The sequence below is a fragment of the Anabrus simplex genome, chromosome 2, assembly GCF_040414725.1.
Source record: "Anabrus simplex isolate iqAnaSimp1 chromosome 2, ASM4041472v1, whole genome shotgun sequence".
Lineage (NCBI taxonomy): Eukaryota > Metazoa > Arthropoda > Insecta > Orthoptera > Tettigoniidae > Anabrus > Anabrus simplex.
Window position 1 is genome coordinate 760,354,819 of NC_090266.1, and position 19,539 is coordinate 760,374,357.

General features: G+C 36.4%; 1 protein-coding gene across 1 annotated transcript in view; it reads right to left on the reverse strand.

Moving 5' to 3' along the window:
- Positions 1 to 19,539, reverse strand: part of mmd (mind-meld) — a 1,597,006-nt gene that overhangs the window by 119,966 nt on the left and 1,457,501 nt on the right. The window lies entirely within an intron of this gene.

Consider the following 19,539-nt stretch of genomic DNA (forward strand, 5'->3'; position numbering starts at 1 on the left):
ACAATTGGCGAACCTCTTGTTTTACCGGCTACAAAAAAAAGTTGAAATCATGCTAGGCGAGGGCCCTAGTAATTGCTGAAAAAAGCAAATTTGCATCGCAGATTGTTGAATCAACTGTGATTGATAACAAAGCAATTGTATTTAGTTATCTTATGTGAGGTTTATCAATGAACAAAAGGAAATTACCGAGGAAATGTTGTTTGCTAGAACATTGATCACTGATGCGAAGGGATCATCGATTTTTGAAGTGGTGCAAAATTATTTTGAGGAAAAAGAGATTCCCCTAATAAACGTGAGCGGCGCAACAGACGGTGCTCCTGCCATGTCAGGTCGCCATGTTTGGTTTCTAGCCCACCTTAAGAAAGAAGTGCCAAGGTCATCACTATTCACTTTGTAATTCATCGTCAACACTTATCTGCGAAAAAATTGAGCGATGTCCTGTATGAAACCCTACAACTGGTTATTACTGGTGTCAACAATATCAAAGCTAATTCTCTCAGTGACATTCTGTTCCGACAACTTTGCCATGAAAATGTCGAGGAATTCGAATGCTTGCTCCTACATAGGGCTGTGAGGTGGCTTTCCAAAGGAAACTGTTCACGGCGATTCTTCGAATTATTTGACACGGTTACTGAGTTTCTCGACATGACTGATCTTGTTTCAAGTGAGAATTTGAAGCAACGCCAGTTGGAACTTATACACTTTAGAGATATGTTTGAAAAAATGATCGAAGTCAATATATGGCTTCAAGGAAACAAGATGAACCTTAAAAAAGCCAAAGGAATTATTTCATCATTCTTCGCCGAGTTTGATATTCACAAGGTAAATATTGGCCGTAAAGAGATTATTCAGTTTCCGACCCTTAGAAGGTGTTCAGTGTCAGATAACGAGACTCCTGAATTCCCAGAAGACAAAATCCTAATTTTTACTGATCACCTTGACCAGTTAAAAACTGACATGGAATCAAGATTTGAAGTATGATTGTGAGGCGAAAATCATTTTCAAGCAGAGCGGTTACGAGTTAGCCTCAGTGACGCTTATGGACACTTATCCACAACTGTGGGGCAAAACTGAACCACTTCTCATCACGTTCCCGTCAATATTCTTAGTTGAAAAAGGATTTAGTTCTGTTGTCCAGCTCCTCACAAAACAAAGAAATAAGTCGGACATTTCCGTCAAAGGAGACTTGCGCCTGAACATGAACATAAAGCTGGACTCTGGGATGGGTTTAAAGCAATTGTTGAGGAATGTGAAAACAGGTTAGTACCTTTAAAGGTGGTAAGGAATGGTAAGGACCCACCTTATTATAACAGAGAAATAAAGAGATTAAGAAGAAGGTGCACATTGGAAAGAAATAGAGTTATAAATGGCTGTGAAAGTAAGGAGAAATTGAAGGAACTTACTAGGAAATTGAATCTAGCAAAGAAGGCAGCAAAGGATAACATGATGGCAAGCATATTGGCAGTCATACAAATTTTAGTGAAAAATGGAAGGGTATTTTAAGGCAGAAACAAGTTCCAAGAAGGACATTCCAGGAATAATTAATGAACAAGGGGTGTGTGTATGTGAGAATCTTCAAAAGGCAGAAGTATTCAGTCAGCAGTATGTAAAGATTGTTGGTTACAAGGATAATGTCTAGATAGAAGAGAAGACTAATGCTAAAGAAGTATTAAAATTTACATATGGTAACAATGACATTTACAATATGATACAAATGTTGAAAACAAGAAAACGGCTGGAATTGATAGGATTTCTGGAGATATACTAAAGACGATGGGTTGGGATATAGTACCATATCTGAAGTACTTATTTGATTATCGTTTGGTTGAAGGAGCTATACCAAATGAATGGAGAGTTGCTATAGTAGCCCCTGTGTATAAAGGAAAGGGTGATAGACATAAAGCGGAAAATTACAGGCCAGTAAGTTTGACATGCATTGTATGTAAGCTTTGGGAAGGCATTCTTTCTGATTATATTAGACATGTTTGCAAAATTAATAACTGGTTCGATAGAAGGCAGTTCGGTTTTAGGAAAGGTTATTCCACTGAAGCTCAACTTGTAGGATTCCAGCAAGATATAGCAGATACCTTGAATTCAGGAGGTCAAATGAACTGTATCGCGATTGACCTGTCTAAAGCATTTGATAAGGTGAATCATGGGAGACTACTGGCAAAAATGAGTGAAATTGGACTAGACAAAAGAGTGACTGAATGGGTTGCTATATTTCTAGAAAATAAATCTCAGAGAATTAGAGTAAGTGAAGCTTTATCTGACCCTGTAATAATTAAGAGGGGAATTCCTCAAGGCAGTATTATCGGACCTTCATGTTTTCTTATATATATAAATGATATGAGTAAAGGAGTAGAATCAGAGGTAAGGCTATTTGGGGATGATATTATTCTCTATAGAGTGATAAATAAGTTACAAGATTGTGAGCAACTGCAAAATGACCTCGATAATGTTGTGAGACGGACAGCAGACAATGGTATGTTGATAAACGGGGTTAAAAGTCAGGTTGTGAGTTTCACAAATAGGAAAAGTCCTCTGAGTTTTAATTACTGCGTTGATGGGGTAAAGGTTCCTTTTGGGGATCATTGTAAGTATCTAGGTGTTAATATAAGGAAAGATCTTCATTGGGATAATCACATAAGTATGATTGTTAATAAAGGGTACAGATCTCTGCATATGGTTATGAGGGTGTTTAGGGGTTGTAGTAAGGATGTAAAGGAGATGGCATATAAGTCTATTGTAAGACTCCAACTAGAGTATGGTTCCAGTGTATGGGACCCTCACCAGGATTACCTGATTCAAGGAACTGGAAAGTATCCAAGGAAAAGTAGCTCAATTTGTTCTGGGTGTTTTCCGACAAAAGAGTAGCGTTAATAAAATGTTGCAAAGTTTGGGCTGGGAAGAATTGGGAGAAAGAAGGCGAGCTGCTCGACTAAGTGGTATGTTACATGTAACTAATCTCATGTTTAGAAGCGTATTGAAATTTGCTATAATGTGTTTAAAATATTATGATTTTTTATTCCACCTTTTCAATACAATTGGTTTTATGTTGTCAGAAAATCATAATGCTACAACACTATTTTATAAGGACATGTTTCGTTTGATTTCAAGCATCCTCAGCCTATATAATTATCTCAAGGTTAAGACCTGTCATTTTTTTATTTGCTTTGATAAATTTGTGCTTAATTAATTCTAAAATTGTGTAATAAAATACATAAACATAGGAATTTGTGAACACATTAATAGTTTAACAATATGAATGACTATACTACAATTGGAATATCCGTTAATTCTAGAGACATTGACGTCCAAAACACAGTGTCTTCAAAATGTTGAAAATTTGGCTAAAATTGTTTTCCCAAAGTTCTAGTTTATTAAAAACAATTGTAATTTGATTTCTGTGTTAAAATTTGAGTCGTAATTTTTGTTAAAACTTATTGGTGTCTGAAGATTAAAATCTTGGATACGTTGGAATTCTGCTTCAGGTATTAATTTTGAGGCTTGCTACTGTAATTTATTAGTTTTGAACAGTTAAGTGCTGAATTAGGTAGTTTCATCAAACTAGTCTTGTTTTGACGATCAGATTATCCTTTGGTAGTAGTTTGTACTTATGAGGGTTTAGTCAAAAGGGACGTCAATCCAAAATCTTGAGGTGTTGATTTGTTTCTTTCACAATATTTGAATGATGGTGCGACTGTAATAAAGGAAATTTACGTCAATAATGTTGTGTGTTCTTGTGCTTTTAGAGTGATCTAATGGTATGTGTTCACTTACCCCTTTGACGGCTACTACAAAACTATGTGGTATTTGTTACATTACGGTGACTGTTATATGTTGTGGTTCAGCTCCTTGTGTTATACGTATGGAAAAGCTGTTGTGAAGGGCGGGTAGGGGACTTAGGGGAAGAAATATTAGGGGGGGGGGCGTTAGATATTGGCGTATCATTTGGTGAGGAGTCCTCATCTGTTGTCAAGGTGGGGATAAGGGAGGAAATGGCAGGCAGGGCGTTGGACCTTGGCGTGTTGTGTGGAGGGGAATCTTTATGCGTTGTCAAAGTAGTTTTTGTAGTGGGAGTTTTCAGATTAAATGTCTTAAAGAATTTACTATTATCTTATTTGAAAGTTTGTAGTAATATTGGCAATTGCTCTATTAACGGACTTTTTATACCGACCGCGTCATTCAGGTTCTTTTCCTTAATAAAATATTGGTCCAAATAAATATGTATATTTTCAAACTCCGTCATTAGCTTCTGCTTTTTTTAATCGTTTTGATTATTGTGAGGTCCTTGTCTATTGAGATATATTGATGGCCGGTTTCTTTCATATGGTTACTCATTGCGGAATATTTATTATGCCTTAAAGCGTTAAAGTGTTCCATGTATCTAGTAAGAAAGCTGCGGCCAGTTTGGCCAACGTGTGAAAAATTACACTGTGTGCATCATAGTCTGTATATTTCGGAACCTTGATATTTGATATTGTTGGAGTTTACTATGTTATGATTAAAGAATAAGTTTTTATTGGTGTTGTGTGATTTGAAGGCTATTTGTATATCCCGTTTCTTTTCAGTGGATTTGCTATTTGATGAATCGTTGGACTGGTGTAAGTAAAAGTTGCGTATTTTGATATTTTAGTCTTTTCCGGTGCGAGATTTGTGGCTAATTTGAGTTTTACTTTATTGATGATTCGATTTACCATCTCTATTTTGTATCCATTGACTAGTGCTAGTTGTTTTATAAAATTTAGTTCCTTCATTAAATTCCCTGGTGATAAGGGTATTTTGTGAGCTCTGTAGACCATACTAAAAAAGGTTGCCTGTTTGTGGGATTTCGGGTGGAGTGAATCATTTCTTATTGTTTTGAAGGGTGTGTCGGCTTTCTGAATATTTGAAAATCGAATTTAGAATTTAAGCGCGTTACGGTAACGTCCAGGAAATTTAATGAATTGTCTTTTTCGTCTTCTTTAGTGAATTTTAAGTAAATGTCAATATTATTTTTAAAATCTAAGATTTTTCGCTGTTATTTTTTCAGTTATCTATTATTACGAACGTGTCGTCTACAAATCTTTTAGTATGGTCTACAGAGCTTATCACCAGCGACTTTAACGAAGGAACTAAATTTTATAAAAGAACTAGTACTAGTCAATGGATACAAAACAGAGATGGTAAATCGAATCATCAATAAAGTAAAACTCAAATTAGCCACAAATCTCGCACCGGAAAAGACTAAAATATCAAAATACGCAACTTTTACTTACACCAGTCCAACGATTCATCAAATAGCAAACCCACTGAAAAGAAACGGGATATACAAATAGCCTTCAAATCACACAACAGCAATAAAAACTTACTCTTTAATCATGACATAGTAAACTCCAACAATAACAAATATCAAGGTTCCGGAATATACAGACTATCATGCACACAGTGTAATTTTTTATATGTTGGCTAAACTGGCCGCAGCTTTCTTACTAGATACATGGAACACTTTAACGCTTTAAAGCATAATAAATATTCTGCAATGAATAACCATATGAAAGAAACCGGCCATCAATATACCTCAATAGACAAGGACGTCACAATAATCAAAACGATTAAAAAAGCAGAAGCTAATGACGGAGTTTGAAAATATACATATTTATTTGGACCAATATTTTAATGAGGAAAAGAACCTGAATGACGCGGTCGATATAAAAAGTCCGTTAATAGAGCAATTGTCAATATTACTACAAACTTTCAAATAAGATAATAGTAAATTCTTTAAGACATTTAATCTGAAAACTCCCACCACAGAAACTACTTTGACAACGCATAAACATTCCCCTCCACACAACACGCCAAGGTCCAACGCCCCGCCTACCGTTTCCTCCCCTACCCCCACCTCGACAACAGATAAGGACTCCTCACCACATGATACGCCAATGTCTAACGCCCCGTCTAATATTTCTTCCCCTAAGTCCCCTACCCGCCCTTCACAACAGCTTTTCCATACGTATAACACAAGGAGCTGAACCACAACATATAACAGCACCGTAATGTAACAAATACCACGTAGTTTTGTAGTAGCAGTCAAAGGGGTAAGTGAACACATGCCATTAGATCACTCTAAAAGCACAAGAACACACAACATTATTGACGTAAATTTCCTTTATTACAGTCGCACCATCATTCAAATATTGTGAAAGAAACAAATCAACACCTCAAGATTTTGGATTGACGTCCCTTTTGACTAAACCCTCATAAGTACAAACTACTACCAAAGGCTAATCTGATCGTCAAAACAAGACTAGTTCGATGAAACTACCTAATTCAGCACTTTACTGTTCAAAACTAATAAATTACAGTAGCAAGCCTCAAAATTAATACCTGAAGCAGAATTCCAACGTATCCAAGATTTTAATCTTCAGACACCAATAAGTTTTAACAAAAATTACGACTCAAATTTTAACATAGAAGTCCAATTACAATTGTTTTTAATAAATTAGAACTTTGGGAAAACAATTTTAGCCAAATTTTCAAAATTTTGAAGATACTGGTGTTTTGGACGTCAATGTCTTTAGAATTAACGGATATTCCAATTTTAGTACAGTCATTCATATTGTTAAACTATTAATGTGTTCAGAAATGTCTATGATTATGTATTTTATTACTTAATTTTAGAATTTATCAAGCAAAAATTTGACAAAGCAAATCAAAAAATGACAGGTCTTAACCTTGAGTTGACTATTATCTGCGCATCTTTTCTGGAAAGATTTACACCCTAGTGCTTAATTGGTCCACCTCGGCAATCTTCGAGATTCGTACTGGCAACCTTTGAAACACAAACTATGATTCGCTTATGCATCGCTGTGCGACATCTGGCGTACCCTTTACGTACTAGTACTGCTGTTATTCACGCAGCAAAGCCAAACTATAGAATTCACTCTAGGAATAAGATTCGCATCGAGAAATGTTATATAATGTGTGTGTGACAGAGTTGTTGGCTTAAGATAACAAAGGTTTAGCAAAATTCATATCGATCGATCATATTATCGATTCAATTCTGATTTCATTTCCATTCAGTTGGCAGTACTACTGGAACCGGAATTGCTCCCTCCTTACTCCTCAAACCCGTACACAAATCTATCGATAAAAAGTGCGCAGATAATATACAGGCTGAGGATGCTTGAAATCAAGTGAAACATGTCCCTATAAAATAGTGTTGTAGCATTATGATTTTCTGACAACATAAAATCAATTGTATTGAAAAGGTGGAATAAAAAAACACAATATTGTAAGCACATTATAAGTGGTATGTTCCGAGCCGTCAGCGGAGAGACGGCGTGGAATGACATTAGTAGACGGATAAGTTTGAGTGGCGTCATTAAAAATAGGAAAGATCACAATATGAAGATAAACCTGGAATTCAAGAGGACAAGTTGGGGCAATTATTCATTCATAGGAAGGGGAGTTAGGGATTGGAATAACTTACCAAGGGAGATGATCAATAAATTTCCAATTTCTTTGAAATCATTTAAGGAAAGGATAGGGAAACAACAGATAGGGAATCTGCCAACTGAGCGACTGCCCTAAATGCAGCTTAGTATTGATTGATTGGATATTCAAGCTTTAACTGAAATCCACCAAGCACAAGGTAGCCATTGAAAAGGAAAAATAAAACAATAGCAATATTTTCAAACTTTCATTTACTTTTTCAAATTTAACTGTCAACTTTCTCAATTTTTCCAGTTTCCAATTAAAAAATAAAACTTGTACCCCTGTTTTTTAAATGTACATCAATGATCTTAGTTGATTATTTCACTTCTTTGTTCTTAAAAAATCTGTAAAAATATACATTATAATTTTTTCTATTTTATTTAAGAGTGACTGGATAAAACTGCTTTGGTTGTTTTTATATATGGTAGTAAAATATGTCAATGATATGTGTAAAGAATGATAAAACTGCTTTATTATTTATGCTTTACTTCAAATTTAAATGAGGCACACAATGAAAATGAAAAGGCAGCAATAGGTGTTAGTCAGCCTCCAGAAAGGGAAGATGGGCCACAAAATGTTGGGAACCACTGATATAGATGAACAGCATCGACCTGAAGAGTAAACCCATTTCCTGTAGTCTCTGCAAAACCAGTTGCTATAGGTTGGAGAATGTTGTGTTCGTACACTGCTGCTATCATTTTTCCTTGAATATGAACCAGTGATGTATGGCAGCTGAACTTGATACCTGCCCACAGTAGTGATGAACTTCCCATCTGCTGGTGACATTCTTATGAGACTGATTCATTCTAACATTAGTAGGGGAATTCCTCAAGGCAGTATTATTGGACCTTTATGTTTTCTTATATATATATATATATCAATGATATGTGTAAAGAAGTGGAATCACAGATAAGGCTTTTTGCAGAAGATGTTATTCTGTACAGAGTAATAAATAAGTTACAAGATTGTGAGCAATATTGCAAAATGACCTCGATAACGTTGTGAGAGGGACAGCAGGCAATGGTATGATTATACACAGGGTTAAAAGTCAGGTTGTAGGTTTCATTAATAGGAAAAGCCCTCTCAGTTTTAACTACTGCATTGATGGGGTGAAAGTTCCTTTTAGGGATCACTGTAAGTACCTATGTCTTAATATCAGGAAAGATCTTCATTGGAGTAATCACATAAATATGATTGTAAATGAAGGGTACAGATCTCTGCATATGGTTATGAGGGTATTTATGAGTTGTAGTAAGGATGTAAAGGAGAGAGCATATAAGTCTCTGGTAAGACCCCAACTAGATTATGGTTCCAGTGTATGGGACCCTCACCAGGATTACCTGATTCAAGGAACTGGAAAAAATCCAAAGAAAAGCAGCTCAATTTCTTCTGGGTGATTTCCGACAAAAGAGTAGCGTTACAAATAATTTTGCAAAGTTTGGGCTGGGAAGACTTGAGAGAAATGAGATGAGCTGCTAGGCTAAGTGGTATGTCAGTGGAGAAATGGCATCAAATGACATCAGTAGATGAATAAGTTTGAGTGGTGTCTTTAAAAGTAGGAAAGATCACAATATGAAGATAAAGTTGGAATTCAAGAGGACAAATTGAGGCAAATATTAATTTATATGAAGGGGAGTTAGGGAATGGAATAACTTACCAAGGGAGGTGTTCAATAAATTTCCAATTCCTTTGCAATCATATAAGAAAAGGCTAGGAAAACAACAGATAGGGAATCTGCCACCTGGGCGACTGTCCTAAATGGAGATGAGTAGTGATTGATTGATGGATTGATTGGTTGATTGATTTACATTAATGTCTTTACTTCCATACGTGCAGAGAGTTGTCATCACACTGTAAACCAATTCACAATTCATCAGCAAACAATGTTTTGCACCATTGATCACGTGTCCACATCTGATGTGCTCTGCTCATGGAACATGAGCCACCCTGTGATGTCAAAGTAGAGGAATACTGAGAGGTCCTCTTCAATTCAATCCCACATCATGGAGTATACTGCACACAGGTTTGGTACTTGTAGTAACTCCTGTGGCCTCTCAGAGCTCATGGCACAGAGTAGTACTTATGCACATAGGTTGTCTACATGAAGATATTTGTATATACTGGTTTTGAGCTGCTGCTGTTTTGCATTGATGGTCTGAGCAATGTTGGTATGCCACTAAATGGGTGTCTTTTTCCACAATCTGAGAAAACATTTTGACTAAACAATGTTGGCAATGTCAATTTGTCTCATATTCTGTTGCATCAAAGTGATGATTTTTTGCTAGTGGTTTAACATCCCACTAACACATTTAAGATTTTTGGTGATGCAAGGATCAGACAGACTTAAGATTGGGAAGGAAGTAACTATGTCCTTAATTAAAGTTCAGCCCCAGCATTTACCTGGTATGAAAATGGGAAACCACAAAAAACCATCTTCAGGGCTGGCAACAAAGGGATTCAAAACCACCATCTCCTGAATGCACGTTAAAGTGATGATTTTGATGTGATATGCTACAGACAGCATATGACGAGTCATTTTAGTACATAGTGCACAGAAGCGAGGCTCACTATCAAGCTTGCTTGGACATCACCTCAGTTGTAGTGTACAGTACTGGATATGTTTACCAGTCATGAGTCAAATGCCCCTAGCTGTGAAGAAGACAGGGTTGTCATGATTTAAACAATGTACTGTCCCCTTCAAATTTTGCCTACAATGAACATTTTACTGTGTGTTAAAACAAGAGGCTATTATTTCATTAGTACAGGTGATATATTTCCAGTCCTGTGTTACAAAGATGTGTTCACATGCACAGAACCAGTTTTTACCAGCTGAGAGCGAAGTATTGATTTTTCAATCGACCAGTCAGCTGATCACATGACCCAGTGGGAACTCTCAAGGCCAAGGCAAAGTGCATTATGCGTGTCAATTATTCTAGTAAGAGTACTTTTGAGATTTGTAGTAACCTATCAGGTGTAAGATGACGGCCAATTACCAGACAATATGGAGACACACCCACCTTGAGGAATGCTTATATACTCAAGTTTTCCAAAGAAATGCTCTCTTCTACTTGGATATTTACGACGCAGGCACTATGTCACTTTGATAATTGAACTCTGTAATACTTCAGTACTGCGGCATTATAAATCTACTACCCTCCTACAGTACAACAGTCAATGAGTCTAGCAGATTTTTGAGGGCTAAGTTACGTACTGTTCTTCTATAAAATTTGATGTGATGTGTGTGGAACATCTACTAAAAATTTGTGTCAGTTTCAGTCTTCACCGTACTAGAAGCAAGAAGAGGACCGCAACGTGTTCACTGGATTTTCTCAAGATGTTTCAACTATTTGAAGAGGAAACCTACATTATTTCTGGTCTAGACTTGGCTGCTGTAATGGTGAACTACAATGTAGGCAACATGGGGAGATATCGACGGAAGCAGATGACCAGTAACATGTGATCCAGTACTTCCAGATCATCGGCTGAGATCCATTTTCATCATACCTTTAAGTACCAATTTATAATGTTTTACCTGTTCATCTTCATAGAAATAATGCTTACTTATTCATTAGAGGTGGTATTTCTATTAGATTTGCATAATTAGCTGATATTTTCATTCTTCTTTCACATGGGTAATGGTAGAGTTGTCACGTTGTGTATGAGTGAATTATTGGATTCTATTAGAGTAGCTAGACTATGTGTGTTTTCTGCTATTATTCAACATGTCCCAATTAATAGTTCCGTGTTATTTAAAAATCATTGTCCTCACTGATAAATTATAATTTAATTTTGAAATTATTTTCAAACGTGGAAACCGTGTGGGACATATTTATGGCATATTTGTTACGTTGTATTTAAATGTAAATTTTCTTCTTATTTATCTTGTTGGATTTCACGCATGTTAGTGTCATCTGGTTTATTGGCAAACTCTGGTTTACGTGAAATTAATTTCCAGCATGTCTAATAATAATAATAATAATAATAAAAATTCCAGCTCGGTTTGAACCAAGGATTAAGGTTCATGAGTTTAAATATTGCTTGATCTTGTTGTAAGATGTTAATATGTGCTCAATTAAGTAGAATGTGAGCCTGGAACATGGCAGAATCCCGACGGATCATTTACTGTATTTATTGAATTATTGAATTCATTTATTGAATTTATTTGAAGAGTATGTGTTTGGTGAAACATAATTTCTTCAAATGTGGAGCATGTGTTGATTGATGAATGTAGATTAAAGTAATAATAAATGTCATGACTCATGAACCATTAATTTGGATGCTAATGTCTGACCTATATTACGGGTGTGTTTGTAGTTGGCAATTCTTCCAAATATCAACTGCTGATATTACTATGACCAATGTTGTGAAAACTTCATCATCTCTGACTAAGTGATCACTCAGATTTTTATCACATTTCTGGGACAGTCGTGAAGTGGATTTCTGACCAATACCGTTGCGAGATTCCATGTGCAGATGGTAAAAATCAAAATCTAATATTCAAAGTCTAGAATTAGCTATAAATAATGTAAATAATATTTATGTGTCTTTGTGTGAATGTTGTGTGTGTGCTGTAGTGATTTTCATTGACTTGTGATATTTTTGAAATGTGGTTTTGACCTAGCCACGTGTTCATCATGTTGGGCCCAGGTTATCTACATCGTTGTGTGAGACGATTTGATTTAATTTACTGGAAGTTAAACCTTTAGTGAATTTTATTTTAAAATTAAGTTGAGGCAAGATTAAGGTACCCAACACCAATGAATAAGTGTGGATTATTTCAATCGTGTGGACAAAGATTCCCTTTTATGTAAAGTTTGTAATGCTAAATTTTTCAAACGTCAGATGCTAAGAGTTAACTTAACGTGTTGTTCAGTCAAATATTGAAGGAAGTTTCGTGGAAATAATTATTGTGAGAGTATAATTTAATGAAGATAAGTCTGATGGAGACATGTTTAACTAATATTTCTTACAAAATAATTTTTAAAGTACAGTTCAATGGATCTCACACTTGATGAATGAGATAATGTAATTTAAGCTTATCCACGAGTAGGATGACGTGATTAAATATTTCCTGAGAAGATTTATGTAAAGTAATGATGCCATAATTCATTTCATTTACTTGAAGAATTTAAAGTTTCATTTTGAAAGAGTAGATGTTATCACTAATGAGTCTGATAATATAAAATAACCTAGGATGACTTAGGATCATTTACGAGCCAGATAGCTCAGTGAGATTTAAGTTTCTGCAACCTGTAAGTAATTACAACATTATTAGGAGGAGGTCCTCCCAACATAAAATTTTATTTTGTTTCTTTAAGCCAGGTGTAGGCTAATGTCAGTTTGTTATATTTTCAGTATAATTCAACTTTGAAAGGTTGGAGAACAATAATGCTGTATCTAAGGAAACTGGCAGAGAAGATGTTGATTTAAAATTTCCATCAAGATTTAATTATTATAATTTGTTAAAATGTGTTATCAAGTGCTAGTTTATAAATAAATGCCGAAACCTGTTGTTTAAAATCTTTTTTTTTTTTTTTTGTGTCGGTGCGACGTAAAGCCCCTAGCAAAAAAAAAAAAAAAATCTTTTTTTATCATTGTCGCCAGCCCCTGTAACTTTCCTGCCTTTAAAAAGTAAGCGAAGCCAGACAGCGAACGGTCCACCCTTGGGACTCTCACTCTCCAGCTGAGCAAACCGGGAATAATGGGGGCAGTACTTACTGTCTAACCCTACATGAAACATAAATATTGACATCGGTGAGTAAACCTGCAAATATGCTTAACTTTCTCTAATGAGTTTAGAAGTATTATTTGTCTACCCCTTAGTTCTGTTTCCAGACATGGTGTTGGGGATAAGGTGGGATGAATTTACATGGCATGTTTTATGGCTGGGTGCTCTTCCTGAAGCCAATATTAGATTAGGAGCTGATGAAATGAGTGATGGTGAATGAATTTTGGTGAGGAGGCAGAAGTATTCAGCTGTGTCCTATGAATTGGAACTGCCCTGGTATTTGCCTGGAAATGAAAGGGGGAACCACAGTCATTCTCAGGAGAGCCGATGGTGCGGTTCGAACCCAAAAATCTTCCAAATGCAGAACCTGGCTCCATAGCTGTAACATTAACACAGAAGGTCACTCCGCTTGGTATAAGTGTAGATATATAGTATATTTACCAGATATTTTAATAAGAGTTGAATCAAGACTGAGAAGTAATATTATGGATGCAGAAATTTTCTCCCACAACTGGGGTGCCCACTGCAAAGACAGGATGAAATGTAAAGAGGGGGAGTATTTTTGCCATTGATAGAAGAATTTGTAAGCTAGGAAAAAGTTAAAGATGAGAAACATGAAATTCTGATAGTAAGGCTCATTTCTAAAGATAATAGGCAAATTGATGTTTTTGGGGTTTAAAGACCAGGAAGGGGTGATGTAGAATATTTATTAAAGTATCATGACAACACAGAAAGGAACATGACTGTAACAGGTGATCACAATTTCTCAAATGTTAAAAGGGGAAGGAAATGCAAATGACAAATATGACCAATAAATTCTAAATAAGTTAATCTGTGAAGGACATCTGAATAAGAAAGTAATAAAACCATCTAGAGGGAAGAATGTTCAAAACATGGTGGTGATAAAACCAGGTAAGGTCTACAGAGAATTTGAGATAATAGATGGTACAAATGGTCACAAAGCTGTTTTAGTCATGGTTAAAAGTAAATGTGATAGAAAGGAATGTTATAAATGTAGTATTATTAAGCAATACCATATGGCTGTTAAGACAGGCATGATGGAGTTTTAAAAACATAATTATGTTTGGGTGGAAAGCAGTAAATAAAAATAAAAGTACAAACAGCAGCCAATGGGATGGGTTCAAAGCAATTGTTGAGGATTGTGAAAACAGGTATCCACCTTTTAAAGGTGGCAAGGAATGGTAAATACCCATTATAGTTCAGTTCTTATGAGTTTCAACTTGACATTTGAGCGCTGCCTTTTGGCGGAGGCTAAGTGAATTAATAAACAGTCTATCATAGGCAGCCGATCGCTCTGACAGAGTGCATTAGACCCTAGTTTTGGTTACCGGTGTTGTCGATCTGTTGTTTTCTGTAACCATGTGCTATCAGCTGTGTATTGTATTGTGCTCAATTCCTTCCGCGGTCTTTGTCAGTTCACTCAGTCATTCTTGACAAAGCACCAACACCGGTGGCTAGAAATAATGACTTGTGCAGTTGAAGGAGCACAATATTTCAGTTTGTGATAACATAAAGAAGGGGGGAACTTGTGCACCTTGTGAAACAAAAAATGCTATTACCCAGTTTACATGGTGGATGAAATAGCCCGGAGAATGAAAGCTCAGCAGATGATAACAATGCCGATAGTGACTCAGAAATGAGTGGTGTATTCCCTTTGTAGGATTTTTTCCTTCATTAGAAGAAATTGAATCTATCAGCAAAGTGAGCTCTTCTAAATGGTGAGTAGTAATTTCATTTCATTTTCTCACGTTTTATCTGTTCGAGCATTGATCTTTTTTTAATCTTATAGCCTTATCCTAAAAATGTTGTGTGTTGTTGTTCATCTTATGTGAGTTATGCATTTTGCTACAAAGATTGATTGATGATTGTTGTTTAAAGGGGCCTAACATCGAGGTCATCGGCCCCTAATGGCACGAAATGAGACGAAATGAAATGACAAATTTAAAAACCCAAAATCCTCCACTGAGCACAAATCAAAACGTGAGTTTGAAGAATGAATGGATGGATATGAATTTAAAACAATCAATGGAACTGACCCACAGTGCCTCTACATGTACAGAAGCTGGCATAAAACAATAGTATTACTGACCAAGGAACTGCTTCTATAGTACAATACTGAATCGATGATGCTTTAAATCAAAAGGAGTCCAAAATCCAAATCATCGGCCCCTCATAATGGTACTTATCGCTAGAAAAGTAGAACCATGGTATTTGTCATGTTGCAGTACTAATCAAGAGTAGCATAGACTCGCGGTATTCCATACATTATGGTACTACACACAGGTAAAGAAATTCGCACATGTATTACAGATCAACGGTGTTTCGCACATTGCGGTGTCAATGACAGGCAACGCAAACCTATGGTGTTCATCACCTAAGTGTACTAACCACACGGACTCGTACTATCCCGTGGTGTTCCTCATATAGTGGGTACTAATAAGAGGCAAGCCAAAACCACGGGTTCCATCATCCCATGGTGTCGCTCATATAGTGTGCTACTAATCACAGGTACTGTAAAAGCCATCGCGCACTGGTTTGCTACTAATCACAAACCTATTTGGTACATAACATAGTGGTACTATGCGCAAGGAAAAGCGACCCATGGTGTTCCCCGCGTGGTGGTACTAATTACGAGGAGTTTCATGGTTCTAATATAATCATCCCTTGGTTGCCCCTTCTGACAGGCAGGGGATACCGTGGGTGTATTCTTCATCTGCGTCCCCCACCCATAGGGGGTTGTGTGTTTGGTCCACGAGAGGTATTTTATTTCCCTCAAGTCCGCCGGCAAGACGGTTAGGACCCTCTATCCGCCACCTGGGACACGGCATGTGGGAGTAACACCTCTCCCCCTGCTACGCCAGTGGACAAAGAATAATTGATTCTGGACTTATATTCAAATAAATACATTTCCGTTTGTGTTGTGTGTTGGGAATCAGGTGTTTGTACTCATAACAATTTGGCACCAATGTCTGACTTCTGGTTAACTGTCAAGTCAAAACTCATAGAAATGGAACTATATATCATAACAGAGAAATAAAGACATTAAGAAGTTGCATATTAGGAAAAATATAGCATTGGGAATGATTGTGGAAGTAAGGAAAGATTGAAGGAACTTACTAAGAAATTGAACTTAGCAAAAAAGTCAGCTAAGGATAACAAGACAAAAAGCATAATTGACAGTCATGCAAGCTATAGTGAAAAATGCAAGGGTACTTCAAGGCAAAAACAGGTTCCAGGAAGGATATTACTGGAATCATTAATGAGCAAGGAAAGTGTACTTAAGGGAATTTACAGAAGGGGGAAGTATATTAGTCAGCAGTATGTTAAGATAGTTGGATGCAAGGATAATATCCAGGCAGAGAAGCTGGCTAATACTAGTGAAGTACTGTAATTTACCTATGATAATAAATTATTTACAAAAAGATAGAAAAGAAGAAAGCTAGAGAGGCAGCTGGGATTCGGAAGATTTCTGGGGATGTAGTAAGGGCAATGGGTTCAGATTAATGATGGGATAATCGAATACAAAATAATCGCTTATTCGATTATTCAGTTATATTTCCCATTTGTCGAATATTCATTAGAATGAATGAGGCAATGGAATAGTGAATATTTTTTCATCCGATCACTTTTTGATTATTCAATCAAAACTCCATTTGAATGAATGAGGCAATTGAATGGTTAATATTTTTTCCATTCAAATTTTTTTATTTATTAGCCTCCATGGATCAGACGGCAGTGCGCCGGCATCTCACCGCTGGATACCATGGTTCAAATCCCAGTCACTCCATGTGAGATTTGTGCTGGATAAAGTGGAGGCGGGACAGGTTTTTCTCCGGGTACTCCACTTTTCCCTGTCATCTTTCATTCCAGTAACACTCTCCACTATCATTTAATCTGTCAGTCATTAATCACTGCCCCAGAGGAGTGCAACAGGCCTCGGCAGGCGGCACAATTCCTATCCTCGCCGCAAGTTGGGGGCTTCATTCTTTCCATCCCTGACCTGGTCATTGACTGGAAAACAGGTTGTAGGTTTTCATCATCATAATTTTTGATTATCCATCCAAAATTCCATTCAAATCAAGGAGGCAATTGAATAGTTAATTTTTTTCGATTATTGTTTTGATTATTCATGTGGAACTGCATTTGATTGAGTGCGGAAATTGAATAGTGAATGCTTTTGAAATAATCAAATGAAAAGTGATGTCATTAAGACAACAGTGGTGGTGATTTTTTTGTTTTAAGAGGAAATACAACTAGCCATTAATTCACTCATTTAGTTTAAACATTTGGAGATACTTTTGGAAAAAGTCGTATTTCTATTTTTCATAAGAGTTCATCTATTCACTTATTTCAATCAATTATCCATCCGGCACACTTAAATTGAATAAGTGATTTTGCTGCACCCGAATATTCTATGCGATACAACTGAATGATATTTGAAACTCATTTGATTATTTTATTCGATTATCTAGATAATCAGATGGAGGTTATTTGAATATTAAAAGTATTTCATTATCCCATCACTAGTTCAGATATAGTACCTACCATACCTTAAGTAATTACTTTATTGCTGTTTGCATTAAGGAACTATACCAAATTTGAACCCCACAGTTGGCAACCCCGAAGATGGTTTTCTATGGTTGCCCATTTTTATACCAGGCAAATGCTGGGACTGTACCTTAATTATGTCCTAGCCCTTTCCTATCCCATTATCGCCATAAGGTCTATTTGTGCCGATGCAACACAAAGCAAATTGTAAAGAGAAAAAAAAAAACCAGCAGCACCAACAATTCTTACCACATGCAATGTCATAATGACTGCACTTCATCCAACACATTATCTGTTAGTTTCAACACAGACCCTGCCCAGATAATGGCACCAGCTTAAGTATCAACACTTTAGCTGAATGAATATGTGGCCATTGCAGTACCTGCAAAACTCATAACATGGATCTTCCTGTTCCCATTCACACCTTGCTCCATCAGATCACACTTGATGATCATTCCTTAAACATTTATCTTCATCTTTCCACCCTCTTGTCCTTAGAGATTTTGAATGTGCTCAGGTCCAGGGATGCACCTGGCCTGAACATTAGATAACCACTCCTTTTTTTTCCATTGTCTTGTCTTGTCTATCTCCTCCCTCCCATTTCCCCATGACAGCATCTACAGCTCAACAATGATCTCCGCTGATGAAGGCTGCAGTCAAAAGCTTTGGACCCATGCATTTCTTTTATGAGTATTCTACCCATGGGTGCTTAAACAGTAAGTCACTTCTTTCGATCCATTTCCTAAATTTTGCTCTCATCTGTTTCCTACACATGTATGTCTAATATTTCTCTTCTGTTTGCTTTCTTTCTTACTAAAAATATATATATTTAACCTACATATTTATACATTTATATTTATTTACAAAACAGAATAAAATAGCATACAAAATTTACATTATTTATAGTTTTACTTTTAAGTTGTTAATAAAGTCTATTACTGATTTCATCTTTGTAGGAGCTTAAAGGACACCATTCTACTATATGGTATATGGTCTGCTTGGGAGCTTCACAACTGCATTCTGGGGAATGAGTTTCTCTCCACTTATAGAGAAGATAGGAACATCGGCCGTGATTTGTCCTAATCCTGTTTAGATCAGACAACATCCTCTGAGGCAGGTCTAAACCATTTAGTATTGTTGTGATCTTTGTGATACTTTGGAATTGGGATGGAGATTTTTTTGACCAATTCTTTTACCCTACTGCATTGAGTAGAAAAAATGATTTCTTTGTTCAAGTCTTTCTTGTGATGATGCATGATAATATAGGATTTCACACAGACTTCATATTAAGAGTAAGTACCAGTACATGGACAACTCTGTCTCTTTTTCCTGAAACGAAGGAATAATGAACTTAGATAAAATGTAAATAATGTTACACATGGAAACTTATACATCATTTTAAATAATAATGATGATGATGATGACAATGTGACATCTTATCATGTGGCCTTCAAAGAACCCTGGTGCAGATCTTTGTATCTGACATCCACGGGCAACCTGCATGTGTGTGAAGGTAGGGAGAGGGTGAAACCCAGAGTGTGTCAGCACGTAGCCTACTCCAGTTGAATAAGGCAAAGAGGTCTGCTCAAGGTATAAGATCCCCATCGAACAGACGAATGACCATCAACAGTATCATATGCCCTCACTCTATGTGAATACCATGGAGAGGTGTAAAATTTAACCTATGCTTTTAAAATATCATCATAGTTGCTGACTCATTCCCGAGTGTAATGATCCCATGCACTTATTAGGTTTGTAATGTA